At 49.7% G+C, this 14,904-nt stretch overlaps 1 long non-coding RNA gene across 1 annotated transcript in view; it reads right to left on the bottom strand.

Moving 5' to 3' along the window:
• Window positions 1–1,323: 1,323 nt before the first annotated feature.
• Window positions 1,324–14,904, bottom strand: part of LOC142008567 (uncharacterized) — a 52,916-nt gene continuing 39,335 nt past the window's right edge. Inside the window, exons 2-3 of the long non-coding RNA XR_012644176.1 lie at window positions 7,413–7,552; window positions 1,324–1,792 (exon numbers count right to left, since the gene is read on the bottom strand). This is a non-coding gene — a long non-coding RNA (uncharacterized LOC142008567). The remainder of the gene's footprint in view (window positions 1,793–7,412; window positions 7,553–14,904) is intronic.

The following is a 14,904-nucleotide window of genomic DNA, read 5'->3' on the forward strand; positions in this document are numbered from 1 at the left end:
AAATGAATATAATGTGAAGGATGATGCTGTGTTTTCTTCATGTGCTGGGAAATCCTAGATTTGAAAGATGAAAGTGTGCAATGCAAATCATTTTTGACATCCAGTTGATTTCTTTGTTTTGTTTTTAAAGTAATTAAACTTCAAAAGCTTTTTTCACAGAGGTATGTTGACAAAAATGGAAGAATAATACGTAGTACTTCTTCTCCAACTTTCGAATACATTGGGGAATATTTTATCCAAAATTCTTCCAAGCTTGAGTTTTCAAATTTATCTTTTGCACTTGAACCGTATTTATTTTGAGTGCTTCTTCTTGCAATACTTCTGGCAATGTGTCAACATCAACGTTGAGTTAGTCGTGTACTAATGTGTGAATGGGGTTGCTAGAAAAGTTGTGTGGAAAATAGCAGATGAATTCATCAGCAAAACAGTCAAGATGAAACACAGTTTTGTTCTTCACATCCTCTTTACAAAGTTCTTGGAAGCCTTCATTTTCAGCAAGTGATGAAAATGTCGGAAAAGATGCAAAGTTAGGCATCTGAGCTTGTGTTCGATGTTTCCAAAGCTGGATTTTTTCTGTAAACACTTTAATGGCATCATGGTGCACGATAATGTTTTCAGCATTGTTTCCTTGAAGCTTCAAATTGAGGTTGTTTAAGATTTGAAAATGTCCACGAGGTACACCAGTGAAAGTTGAAATGTTTGGTCTGTAAATACGTGATATAACCCACGTTTCTTCTGTTGGCTGAGGAAACTTTCCACTTCGCCTTTCAGTTCAATTAATCTTGAAAGCAGGTTACCTTTGGAAAGCCATCGGACCTCCAAGTGAAACAAAAGAGTTTTATGATTTGCTCCCAAATCCATGCAAAGAGCAGCAAAAAGTCTCTTATTTAAAGTGCTGTTCTTCACAAAATTGACAGCTTTGATGGCAACAGTCGTGTAGGTCACCTGGAAGGGTTATAGCAGCCGGTGCTTGCCTGTATATGACGCAGTGAGTTGTGATTACAGCTGCATTTTTTTCTTTCACGAATGTCACAAATCCATGGAGCACTGTCTGTGCATACACCAACCAGTTTTCCCCATGAAAGTCTATTTTCTTCAGAAAAATCAGAAATCATTTTCATAACATCAGAAGCCTTTGATGTGGTCGGCAATTCCTTTGAAAAAAGCAGTTCTTCTTTCACAGTTCCACTGTTAATGAATCACACTCTGACAAGCAACTGACAGCACTGTGCTACATCTGCAGTATCAACTCACTGAATTGCGAAAAAAGGAGAAGCCAGCACTGCCTCCCCAACTGGAAGTTTAAGATCTTCTGCCAGGTCATTGATGCGACATTTCTCAGAATTGTTAGAAAGAGAAATTTCAGATAGTTTTATCTTGCTTTAGACACCACACAAAATATCGGCTGCTTTCAACAAGCAAGGCTTCACAAGAGTTTCTCTGATTGTGTGTGCTTTCTTGGCTTCAGCGATGAGCACTGACAGTTCATAAGATGTGTCTGCTGCTTTGGCTGATGCTTGATGAAAAGCTCCAGTTTCATCCAGCTTCATATGTTTCAAATTCTGAAGTTGAGCATCAAAAAAGTCTTTTGGTTTGTCCGTCAAAGTGCTGTGATTCTTTATCAAGTGTTGCTCAAAGTGACTAGATCTCAAGGTGTCATTGCAGAGAACTGTGTGGCACACTATGCACTGAGGATGATCGATCCCATTTTGTTCTGACAGTGACGCCATTCTTCACGTAGTCTTCATCGTACTTCCTTTTCTTAATTGCCACCATAATATATTAAACAAATCTATAAAAATAATTTTCCTGATTAAAATTAATTTAATGGATGCATGTTACTTTGATAAGTTATTGCGAATGTTTATTTACTATTATTATGTATGGACACATGCTGCCTTATATTTATTCCAACACCAGTGACTGTGCAAGACTGACTACCTGCTCCCATGATAAAATACTCCAAAATACTCCCGCTCGTGTGCTAGAAAGTTTGAAAAACTTTCATTGCCTTGTACATCATTCTTCGGTGTCCCAACCCACTGAACCACTACCCCGACAAGTCATAAGGCAAAAAATTAAAAAAAATAAAACTAACATTCTGTGGTATGAAATTTTAAATTTAAAAAATGTTAAAGGCAGTGGTCTCCAATATCTTTACTGCCAAGATCACTTTTTAAATGTCAGAGCAAGCCCCAAGACCCCATCCACTGTGTTCCTCTATGGATTGCCACATGACCACCCCCAGCCAAGCGCCACCCCCTGCAGCCAGGCACCCTACCCCCCATCCCCTAGTCAGGCACACTACCTTCCAACCCCACAAACTGCGAGAGATGCCATGGAGCTGGGCCTCCTCGAGCTGCCTGCCAGTCACATGAGCCTTAGTGCCCTGCCAACCCTGGGGCCCCCTTACCTCCTGCAAGACCTTGACCCCTGCTGGGCCCCAGCCACAGGCTGTGTAGGCTGGTTCCAGCCCCATGCTGGACATGGCCCTGCCACATGGGCACCAGCTCTGCCCCAACTGGGCTGCTGGCATGGCCCCAGAGCTGCAGGCACAGCAGATCAGCTGCAGCCCTGGCCAGGGTTCCAGACACTGTTCCAGCCCCAGCCTGGAAGCCAACTATGGACCGACCAGGCTAACGGCACAGCCCCCACCTTACAGGTGCCTGGTACAAGCCCAACTGGCCAGCCACCTGAGCCCCCTGCCAGCCGCCAGAGCTGCCTGCCTGCCCAAGCCACCTGAGCCCCAGGCCAGAAGCCCAAGCCACAGACCAGCCACCCACGCCACCTACCCGAGCTGCCTAAGCCCCACACTGCCACGGTCAGCTGCTCAAGCCCCACAAGCCTCCAGCCCAAACCTCACACTACCGAGGCCAGCCACACGAGCCCCAAGAGCTTCCCTCCCAAGCCCCTCCCCTTGCACTGCTGGGGACAGCTGCCAGACCGCTGCCCAATACCGCCAGCTGCCTAAGCCATGGGCCAGCCACCCGAGCTGCCTGCTGAGCCACCCAAACCCTCCACAGCCAGGGCCAGCTGCCCAAACTTAGGGCCAGGAACCCGAGCCATGGGCCAGCAGCCCACTCGAGCTGCTGGAGCCCTGCACTGGTGGGTCCAGGTGCCAAAACCCCATGAACCTCTGGCCCGAGCCACCTGAGCCCTGGCCAGCCACTCGAGCCCCACAAGGCACAGCCCAGCTGCCCAAGCCACCTCCCTGAGCTGCCTGAGCCCCACACTGCTGATACCAGCCCCTCGAGCCCCCTGCCCAAGGCTCACACTGCCCAAACCACCCACTGCCAGGGCCAGACACCCAAGCCGCACAAGCCTCCAGCCCAAGTTGCTAGCCTGCTGGCCCAAGCTGCCAGAGCCCTGCCAGCCGCAGGCCCACCACCTGAACTCTGCTAACCACAGGCCCACTGGCCCAAGCTGTGGGCCCACAATCCGAGCTGCTGAAGCCCCACAAGCTGCAGGCCAGCTGATGGAACCCCAGCCAGCCACCTGAGCTGTGGGTCCACCTACTGGAACCCTGGCCAGCCACCCAAGCCCTGTCAGCTGTGGGCCTACTGCTCTGAGCCCCAGCCAGCCACAGGCCTGCCACCCATGCCACAGGAGCCCTGCAAGCTGCAGGCTAGTTGCCAGAGACCCAGCCAGTCACCTGAGCCGTGGTCCCATCAGCTGGAGCCCCGGCCAGCTGCAGGCCTGCTGCCTCCAGCCCTGCCAGCCGTTGGCCCACCACCCCAAGCCACCAGAGCCCTGTGAGCCACGGGCCAGGCATCAGAGCCCTGGCCAGCTGCGGGCCCACTAACCTGAGCTTGCCAGAGTCCCACAAGCTGTGGGCCCACTGGCCAAGCCACGAGCTCACCACCTGAGCCACCGGAGCCCTGTGAGCTGTGGACCAGCCTCTGGATCCCAAGCCGTCCTGAGCCCCAGGCCAGCTGCTGGAGCCCCGCAAACCCTGGGCCAGCTGCCCAAGCCAAATCCCCTCATCCTCCACACAAGCCACCCAAGCAAGAGGTCCTGCCCACAAGCTGCCCACCAGCCTCAGCCACCCCATGAGACACGGTCCAGCTGCCTGAGCCCCTCCCCTCTCCCCAAGCCAGGCCCCACCAGTCCCCACTTTATCCCATTCCCCCTCCCCACATCCAAGCACCCCCAGTCCCCCCTCCTCCTCCTCCCCCCCAACCCACACTCACTCACTCACCTTTACGGGAGGGCACTCCACATGGATCTTTGTAGCCATCTTCTTTTTATAGCGGCTGCAGGGTCACCCACATAAAACAGCAGGGGCTGCTGACAGTGCCCCTGAATGCTGAAGGAAGAAGGACTCAATTGGTAGTTAACCAATTGAGTCTGTTGCTGAGAGCAGGCTCTTTCCTGGGGTTGGGGGGAATGAAGGGGGGACTGAGTCACCTCTTGTCCCCTCTAGCATTTCTTGACACTCCCCAGGGATGCATGCCCCCCCTCCAGTTTGGGAACCCATGCTGTAAACTGAGTGCTTGGACAGCCACTCAGGAGAAATTCAGGTGCTGCCCACCTGACTAGCAGAGCACCCAGGGCAGGCAGCTGGTGTTTCTATCTGTGGTGTACATCTGCACGTGCCTTAGTGCAACAAAATTTGTTCTGCCCAGGAAAAAAACTAGAGGGCACACTGGTAACAAATCCTTCCCAAACAGGTATTCCAGAGCACATTTAATAAGGTAAGCTGTTTGCAGAGAAACTGTTTGAAGAGAGATAGCAACATTGCTTGTAAAACAAACAATGCCTTAGCGCATGGTTTCCCAAACTGGGGTGTGTGCCCACCTGGGGGGGCATGAAGAAATTCTAGGGGGGGCCTGAGGCAACTCAGCCCCCCCATCATTTCCCCCACCCTTTGCTTCTGGCTCTCAGCCCCTGCCATTTTATGTGGGTGACTTGGTGCAGCTTCTATAAAAAGCAGGCAGCTGACAAAGACTCACATGCAAAATTGAATGAGTGGGTTGCGGGTGGGGGGGAGGATGGGGTTAGATGGCGGGGCCTGGCTTTCTGGGAGGGGAGGGGCTCAGGCACGTGGCTTGTGGGGCTCAGGCACAGGACTGACAGGGCTCAGGTGGCTCGGACTGGCAGCTGGCCCCAGCAGCATGGGGCTCAGGTGGCTTGGGCTGGCAGTTGGCCTGGGCAGCGTGGGGCTTTGGCAGGTGGCTGGCCCCAGAGGCTGGTGAGTGGGCATGTGGCTGGCTCTGGTGGTGCGGTGCTCAAAGAGGTGGCTCTGGCAGCGTGGGTCTGAGGCGGGTGGGTGGCTAGCATGGACAGCTCTGGTGGCTGGCACAGAGCTCAGGCAGCTGGCCAACTAGGGCTCCACCAAGCACCCACAAGGGACCAAGAAAAAGCTATTTGTGCTTATTCTTAATTTTAAATAACATTTTTATGTCAAGGTTTTGTGTTTATTTGAAATTACGAATTGAATTTTTTATTAAACAGAGGGTTGGATGATGGTAAGGAAGAGGTGGGGTGGGGGTGTGAGGGTTTCTCAGAAATCGAAAGAGGGGTGTGTGGCAGAAAAGTTTGGGAACCACTGCCTTAGAGAGACAAATCAGCAAGTTAGTGGTGATTGATGCAGTGTAGGGAAAGCGAAGGTAGCTGTGCACCATCTTCACAGCCTATTAATCTTGGGAGTAGCTGCAAATTGATTTGACATCTGCATTAGTTTATGGGAAGGTTCTCTAAATCATGCTGCCTGCCTGTGGCTATGAAGGCTATGTTGTTAAGCAAGACTGAGGGAACAGAGCTATTTTTCAGGGACAGATCCTTTCCCTAGCTCCCTCTTGAGAGTAGCCAGGAGCTGGTTACCCTAGTCCTGTGCCACTTTGGTATCCCTTACAGTGAGTGTCCAGTGCTTGTGTGTCTTCCTTGAAGTACCTCTAATGCACTCTCTATTTCAGATTCTCCTCACGCTAGAGTCAGGCTTGGTGGACAACCACTAATAATGCAGTGATTTCAGGTGGTCAATCTGTGTTAATCCGTATGGCGAGTATTTTATTTTATTTTATCTTATTATGGAGCTGCCCCTCCATTGAGATGTTATTTATATTTAAAATATTTGTATAAATATTTCAAAATAGTGATTGCTTTCTGTTACATGACTGGTTGCTTCAGGGAAAGGGGGATTGGTGGGAAGGGGGAAAGGAATTAGCCATTGCCATTTGCCTCATATTTTCAAGGCATCCATAAATAAGGAAATTGTGTGGGATGGCCAGGAGTTTTCATAGATTCATAGAGTCATAGAATGCTAGAGCTGGAAGGGATCTTGTGAGGTCATCTAGTCCAGTCCCCTGCCGACAGTAGGATTAAGCCTAATTAAATCTTCCCAGCCAGGACTTTGCAGAGCTGGGATTTACAAATCTCTTGGAATGGAGATTCCACCGCCTCTCTAGGTAACGCATTCCAATGCTTCACCATCCTCCTGGTGTAGCCGTTTTTTCCTAATATCCAACCTGTACCTCTCCCTCCGTAACTTCAGACCATTTTTCCTTGTTCTGTTATCCACCACTACTGAGAACAGCCTCTCTCCATTCTCTTTAGAGTTCCCCTTCAGGAAGTTAAACGCTGCTATTAAATCACCTCTCACTCTTCTGCAAACAAAGTAAGTCCAAGTCCCTCAGCCTCTCCTCTTACGTCATGTGCTCCAGACCCCTGATCATTTTCATTGCCTTCAGCTGAACCTGATCCAATGCATCCAAATAATTTTTATACTGGGGGGGTGGGGTAGGACCACAATACTTCAGGTAAGACATCATCAGTACTAAGTAGAGGGGAATAATAACCTCTCTAGATCTGCTGGAAATGCTTCTCCTAATACACCCCAATATGCCATTAGCCTTCTTGATGACAAGGACACACTGTTTGCTCATATCCAGCCTCTCATCCATTGTAATCCCCCTGTCCTTTCCTGCTGTTACTTAGCCAGTTGGTACCAAGCCTGTAATAATGCTTGGGATTCTTCCACCCAAGTGCAGGACGCTGCGCTTGTCCTTATTGACCCACCTCAGATTTCTTTTGACTCAATCTTCCAATTTATCTAGGTCACTCTGGACCCTATTCCTACCCTCCAGCCTCTCCTGCTAGCTTAGTGTCATCCATAAATTTGCTGAGGGAACAATCCATCCCCTCCTCCAGGTCATTAATAAAGATGTTTAACAATACTGGCCCTATAGCCTAGTCCTGGGGCACTCCACTGGAAACCAACTGCCAACCAGCTATTGAGCCATTGATCACTACACATTGCACCTAACCATATAGCCAGCTTTCTACCCATCTGACAGTCAATGTATCCAGTCCATGCTTCCTTAGCTTATGTTGTGAGAGACTGTATCAAAAGTTTAGCTAAAGACCAGGTCTATCACACACATTGACTTTCCCATACCCACAGAGCCAGTTACCTCATCATAGGTGCGAATCAGATTGGTCAGGCAGGACTTGCCCTTGGTGAATCCATGTTGACTTCTCTTGATCACTTTGCCCTCTTCCAAGTGCTCCAAAATGGATTCCTTCAGAATTCCCTGCATGATTTTTCTGGAGACTGAGGTAAGGCATTAAAGATGGACCCATGGATTCGTGTGTGCCTAGCTTTTCTAAATAGCTCTTAAACTGTTCTTTCCCCCCCAGGGCTGCTCCCCTACTTCCCACACTACATTACCTAGTGCCGTAGTCTGGGAGCTGACCTTGTCCATGAAGACTGAAGCAAAAAAGCATTGAGTACTTCAGCCTTTCCCACATTATCTGTTACCATCATCCAGTGCCCACCCCACGCCCTCCTTAAAAACCCTCTTATTGTTAACATGCCTGTAGAAACCCTTCTTGTTACCCTTTGCATTCCTTGCTAGCTGCAGTTCCAGTTGTGCTTTTGCTTTGCTGATTACCCCTCCCTCTCCCCCTCCCCCAGCATTCTCAAGCCACATGTTTATATTCCTCCTGAGTCATCTGTCCAAGTTTCCACTTCTTATACACATTCTTTTTGAGTTTAAGCTCACCAAGGATTTTTCTGGAAAGCCAGCCTCGTTGCCTACCATATTTGCTTTTCTTACTGAGCATCAGGATGGAGTGTTCCTGTGCCTTCAAGAAGACATCTTTAAAATACTGCCAGTTCTCCTGAAATCCTTTGCCCTTCATATTAGCTTCCCAGGGAATCCTGCCCATCAATTCTCTTGGGGAGTTGAAGTCTGGTCTTCTGAAATCAAGGGTCTGTATTTTACTGTTCACCTTTCTTCCTTTTGTCAGGATCCTGAAATCTACCATCTCGTGATCACTGCAGCGTAGGTTGCCACCCACTTCTATTTCTCCTACGAGTTCTCCCCTCTTTGTGAACAGCAGGTCAAGCTGTGCATGGCCTCTGTTCAGTTCCTTCAACACTTGTACCAGGTAATCATCTCCAACATTCTCCAAAACCTTCCTGGATCATCTGTGTGCTGCTGTATTGGTCTCCCAACAAATGTCAGGTCGCGGAGCAGCGCCTGCGGGTGGAGCAACGCCGCCTGGACCTGCAGGAGCGGGCGCTGGCCTGGCGCCAAGAGGCATGGGGGGCCTACATGGGCACATTCAACCACCTGGTGGACTACTTGGCGCCCCATGCCGCGCCGGCCGCCGCAGTGCCCACCCTGCGTGCTCCACCTGCCGCACCACCTGCTGCTCCGCACGTTGCCGTCCCGTCCGCCATCGCCCCGCCACCCACCACTGAGGGCCGGGCCGCCGAGGGACACCTGGGGCCAGCTGAGACTCGCCGGACATATCTTCTGGTCTGCCCGGCCCCCAGCCAGCCCCGGACAGGACTGCGGCCGAGGCGGGGGCTCCTGGCTGCCCACCCCCAGTGCTGGACTTTAGGGTGTGGGGCCCGGGATGTGGCCCCCCCCATTGTATATAGTTTCCAGAAAAGGACTATGATGGACAGTTTCATTTATATTTGTGCCCCCCTTTGCCCCGTCCCCCCCCCGTGTAAATAGTTCTCTCCTTCCTTATCATCCCTGGTTTTCTTTTTATTGAACAACAGACCCATATTATTATATGCAAACTTTTTTATTATTATTGTTTTATTTGTACAGATTATTTTTGTTAAAGACATCTTGTATATAGTTTGTTCTTGTTTTAATTATAGTTACAAAAAAACAGTTCTAAAAGAAAAACCAGTTTAATTTTAGCCACAAGTGTGTGCTGTCATTTGTACAGGAGAAGTTGGGCGGGGGGTGCTGTTGGGAGCTCCGTGGTGTGGGTGTGGGCGTAGGGGCAGGGAGTGTTGTGGAGGAAGTGGGGGGGGCGCAGTGGGGGGCCTGGCAGAGTTCACCCCGCAGCCTCCTCGAAGTGGGCCCGCAGGGCCTCCCGGACCCGGGTCCCTTCGGGGTCCACCTGGTGACTGGGGGCAGCAGGTGGCTGCATGTCGCCCCTGCCGGCTTCCACAGCCCAGCCCTGAAAAAATGCCTCCCCCTTGCTCTCCACCAAATTGTGCAGGGCGCAGCAGGCACTGACAATCTGGGGGATGTTGTTGGGGCCCGCATCCAGGCGGGTGAGGAGACATCTCCAGCGCCCTTTGAGGCAGCCAAATGAGCGCTCCACTACCTGGCACGCGTGGTTCAGGCGCTGGTTGAAGCGCTCCTGGTTGGCAGAGAGATGCCCTGTGTACGGGTGCATGAGCCAGGGGCGGAGCGGGTATGCCGCATCTGCGATGACGCAGAGGGGCATGGTGGTGTCCCCCACAGGGATCTCCCGCTGGGGGATGTAGGTCCCCGCCTCCAGCCGGCGGCACAGACCCGAGTTCCAGAAAACCTGGGCGTCATGGGTGCTGCTAGGCCAGCCCACATAAACGTCCTGGAAATGGCCCCGGCTGTCCACCAAGGCCTGGAGGACCACTGAGTGGTAGCCCTTGCCGTTGATGTACCGTCCTCCACTGTGTTGCGGGGCGGGGATGGGGATGTGAGTCCCATCCAGAGCCCTGAAGCAATTGGGGAAGCCCAGCGCGGCAAAACCCACGATGGTGGCATCTGGGTGCCCCAGCCTCACGAGCCTGTGGAGGAGCATGGCGTTGATGGCACGCACGACCTGCAGGGAAAGTACATGGGAGAGCACCAATGAGGGGTGAGCAAGGTGTGCATGGCCCAGCCCTGCCCTGCCCTCCCCTCCCCTGCCAGGGCCCCCCTGTGCTCCCCCCCCCCCGTGGGTCCTCTTACCTCCATAAGGACAGCCCCGACAGTGGCCTTGCCGATGCCAAACTGCTGCCCTATGGATCTGTAGCTGTCTGGAGTGGCCAGCTTCCAGACAGCGATGTCGACCCGTTTCTCCACAGGGAGGGCACGCCACATGGCAGTGTCCTGGTGCCTGAGTGCGGGGGTGAGCCACTGACACAGCTCCATAAACGTCTGCCATCTCATCCTGAAGTTTCTGAGCCAGCGGTCATCGTCCCACTCCTCAAGCACCAGCTGCTCCCACCAGTCGGTGCTGGTGGGGTAGCTCCACAGGCAGTGGCGTGTGAGGCGGGGGGGGGTCGGGGTGCTGCAGGGTTGGGGGTTGAGCCCTGCTCCCCTGGAGGCCGCTCCTCCTCCGGTGTGGCAAGGAGGTGCTCAGGTGCCTCCCACATGGCATGGATCAGTGCAAGCCCTGCTCCTGGCGGGAGGGCTGGGTGGACCTCTGGCGGCTGCTGCTGCTGCTGCTGCTGGGGGTCCATGCCTGCGTCACCCGAGGTCTGTGTGCCTATGGCTCTTCAGACCGCGTGCTGTGCAGGCTGAGTGTGTCTGGGAGGGGCCCTTTAAGGGACCGGCTAGCTGTTGCCCCGGAAGCGCTAGTCCGCCCTGTGACCCTGTCTGCAGCTGTGCCTGGCATCCCTATTTCGATGTGTGCTATTTTGGCGTGTAGATGTTCCCTCGCTGCGCCTATTTCGATGTGGTGCTGCGCAACGTCGAAGTTGAACATCGACGTTGCCAGCCCTGGAGGACGTGTGGACGTTATTCCGATGTCGCTACATCGAAATAAGCTACTTCGAAGTAGGCTTCACGTGTAGACGTAGCCATCATGTGCCAACAATGCCCCTCTGCCATGTAGATTTGGGAAACTGGACAGTCTCTGCATCAAAGGATGAATTGACATAAACCAGACATCAGGAACTGGAATACACATAAACCTGTAGTGGAACACTTTAAACTCTCAGGATATCCAATAATGGATCTTAAAGTGGCCATGCTCTTACAAAAGGATTTTACTACAAAATTATGGAGGGAGACATCAGAATTGGAATTCATTTGCAAGTTCGACACATATCACCTGGAGCTTAGAGATCTCAATCATTTTACTCATTCCAAGGTCAATTTCCCCACCTTTGATATTTGCAGAAATGACACCATCATTGGAGCAAGCATCTGCCCATTAGGTTTTGATCTACCAAGGCATCAGTGGTTCTCACTGAACCAGTTTGAAACCGGAAAGGGCAGCAGTGTGGAACAATCTCTTTACATGAGTTTTATAATCAACTAAATGCAACTGGGGTTGGCTTGAGATTATGTTGCATATCCTTGATGAATACCCACTGACTTTGAAGGTGGGCTACCCTCCACCTGGCTGAACATAACACCATCAAATAGCTGAGCACATTGTGCATATGCAGAGCTATCTATCTATCTATATCTACTCCTTGCTCAGTCTGTACTCGTATTCAGCTCCCTTTGCTATCTGTATGAGCCTGGTCTGAAAGAAGGCACTGGCATTAAGCCTTGGAAGGTTAAGTTACTTTGCTCTTATGCTGTCACTTTGACAATTTAGAAGCTGCTAATGCTTTGTGCAACTCTGTAATGTGCTATCCTGAGCTGAATCTGGTGTACCGCAAGACAGGATGACTGTGAGGAAGAAGTGTCTATCAATGCTGGTATTGTTGGTCTTCTGGGGGGCCTTTTCCATTCTTCTTTCAATGGGTCAAAATCAAAGCTGAATCTTGCAGACAAGTTGGGAGGCATTTGAAGTAGATGGAGAGCATTGAGTGACTGAGAAAGTGGGTTTCGTTTAGCTAGAAAACAAATGTGTCCATTCCACTTGAATTTGTAACATTGGTATTTGATTATTTTGGAGATTCACCTAAGCAGTTTCTTTTAAATCTTGAACAGTCTTGTAGGCCAGAAGAGAGTCATAGATTCTAATCCAGAGGGGAACACTATGATCTTCTAGTCTGACCTCCTATATAACACTAAAGCTGCGTCTACACGTGCACGCTACTTCGAAGTAGCGGCACCAACTTCGAAATAGCGCCCATCACGTCTACACGCGTCGGGCGCTATTTCGAAGTTAACTTTGACGTTAGGCGGCGAGACGTCGAAGTCGCTAACCTCATGAGGAGATAGGAATAGCGCCTTACTTCGACGTTCAACGTCGAAGTAGGGACCGTGTAGACGATCTGCGTCCCGCAACATCGAAATTGCTGGGTCCTCCATGGCGGCCATCAGCTGAGGGGTTGAGAGATGCTCTCTCTCCAGCCCCTGCGGGGCTCTATGGTCACCATGGGCAGCAGCACTTAGCCCTGGGCTTCTGGCTGCTTCTGCGGCAGCTGGGGATCTATGCTGCAGGCACAGGGTCTGCAACCAGTTGTCAGCTCTGTGTATCTTGTGTTGTTTAGTGCAACTGTGTCTGGGAGGGGCCCTTTAAGGGAGCGGCTGGCTGTTGAGTCCGCCCTGTGACCCTGTCTGCAGCTGTGCCTGGCATCCCTATTTCGATGTGTGCTACTTTGACGTGTAGACGTTCCCTCGCTGCGCCTATTTCGATGTTGGGCTGAGCAACGTCGAAGTTGAACATCGACGTTGCCGGTCCTGGAGGACGTGTAGACGTCGCAACATCGAAATAAGCTATTTCGATGTTGGCTGCACGTGTAGACGTAGCCTAAGTGAGGAAGTTTTCCAAAATAATTCTTAGAATATAATTTTTAGGAAGATTTTGAAAAAAATTGTCATGATGGCAAATCCACCATATCCACTGGTAATTGCTCCAGTGGTTAATTGACATCTCTGTTAAAAATTAGGCCACATTTACAATCTGAATTTATCTAACTTCAACTTCCAGCCTTTGGATCACATTATGCCTTTGTCTACATCATGGAAGAGTCTATCCATAAGCATTATTCCCCTGTAATCAAGTCATCTTTTAGCCTTCTCTGTGTTAATCTAAAGAGACTGAGTTCCTTGAGTCGATCATTATAAGACATATTTTTTAATCCTTTATTCATTCTTGTGGATCCTTTCTGAACCATCTCTAATTCATCAACTTCCTTCTTCAATTTTGTGCATTAGAAATGGACATAATATTCAGCATCAGTCACACGACTGCCTAATTCAGAGTTAAAATAACCTCTCTAACTCAAGAGTCCGTGGTTTATGCATCCCAGGATCACATTAGATTTTTCAGTCACAGGATCACACATGGAGCTCATGTTCAGCTGATTATCCTCTATGACCCCCAACCCTTTCTGACAGTTGCTACTTCCCAGGACAGAGTCTCTCGTCTTGCACGTATGACCTATATTCTTAGTTTCTAAAACTTTCCCAAGAATGGATAGAAGAGTTATGTCATGATAGCCTTGTTTGTTTTCTTTGTTTGTGAAGAAGTAAACTTGAATTTTTTTCCCAGTTAGATGATAACATCTTTGATCTTCAGGTGATATGGGACAGAGTCTTTAGCCACAAAAGAATAGCTGATCCAGTGCTTTTTAACAGTTCCATATGAAATCCATAGATACCTGACACCCAATGTCCCTAAAGCCTCTACATTTTTGGATCTTGTCAATAATACATTGTCAGGATCATTTTGTGTAGAATGTTTCACCTCAGCTGTGGTCTCAACATCTGGATCCAAAGAAACTGAAGGTGCAGTTAGCTGCTGATTCAAATAATCACTCCAGTGTGATACACACTCCACTTCTGCATCGATTAGCTGACCAGTACTGGCACAGACCACACCAAATGAGTGACCTTTTTCATCAGTGAGGTCACACAAGTGTAAGCAAGGAGGCGACATTATTTCCAACAGAAACTTTCTTACTTGTGTTGACTTTGGCTTCTAAAAAAGCTCTGTGATCAGTGTGTATTGTTTTATTATAAGCACCATTTAGCTCATGAGTCATGACATCCTGGCAGAAACATTTTTTACTTGTGTTGGCTTGGCTTCCAAAAAAGCTCTGTGATCAGTGTGTGTTGCTTTTTCACAAGCACCATTTAGCTCATGACTCATGACCTCTCACACAAGGTGAGTGGCACTTTCAATTCTGGCTATGATCTTAATGGAGATCTAGGGCTTCTTGGCTCTTTTTTTGGAATCAATAATAGTCATGGTGGCATCAATCATCTGGGATCTGACGTCCATCCAGGTGGATTCCACATCATTATACTCAGGCAGGGTCTCAAACATGTCTGAGATTTCAACTATATAGTTGTTTTTCAAATGCTGTCAATACTTAGGTATGGCATTTCAAAATTTGGAAACCCAAACACCTCTGGGCCTGTGCATTTTAGTCGCAGAAATTTGCACTGACTAATTTGTGGTTAGTGTGGCTGAGCTTGGGAGATCAATAAGTTCTTCAGTTGTCAATCAATGATTTTCACTAATGATTTTATTTGCTCTGTCTAAATATGTAGCTGTTGTGTAAGTCATCATCTGCCTTGTCATTTTGCTATGGAGTGGCCTAGTCAAGATCTAGAAAAGATACACGTAACAGGATACTAATCTTTAAGACTACTGGAAATAGGTTGGAAAGCCATTTGCCATATTTCTTCTTGTGTCCAGGGAAAGCGGAGGAAAGCCAAGAAAATAACGTAAGCTGTAAATAGAAGAGAAGATGGTCCCTGGGAGCAGTTAATACCTTGAGAAGGGAAGATGTAGGACCATCCAAGGACATTGTCATTTTAAGGGCCCAGAACC

The sequence above is a fragment of the Carettochelys insculpta genome, chromosome 2 (assembly GCF_033958435.1).
Source record: "Carettochelys insculpta isolate YL-2023 chromosome 2, ASM3395843v1, whole genome shotgun sequence".
NCBI lineage: Eukaryota > Metazoa > Chordata > Testudines > Carettochelyidae > Carettochelys > Carettochelys insculpta.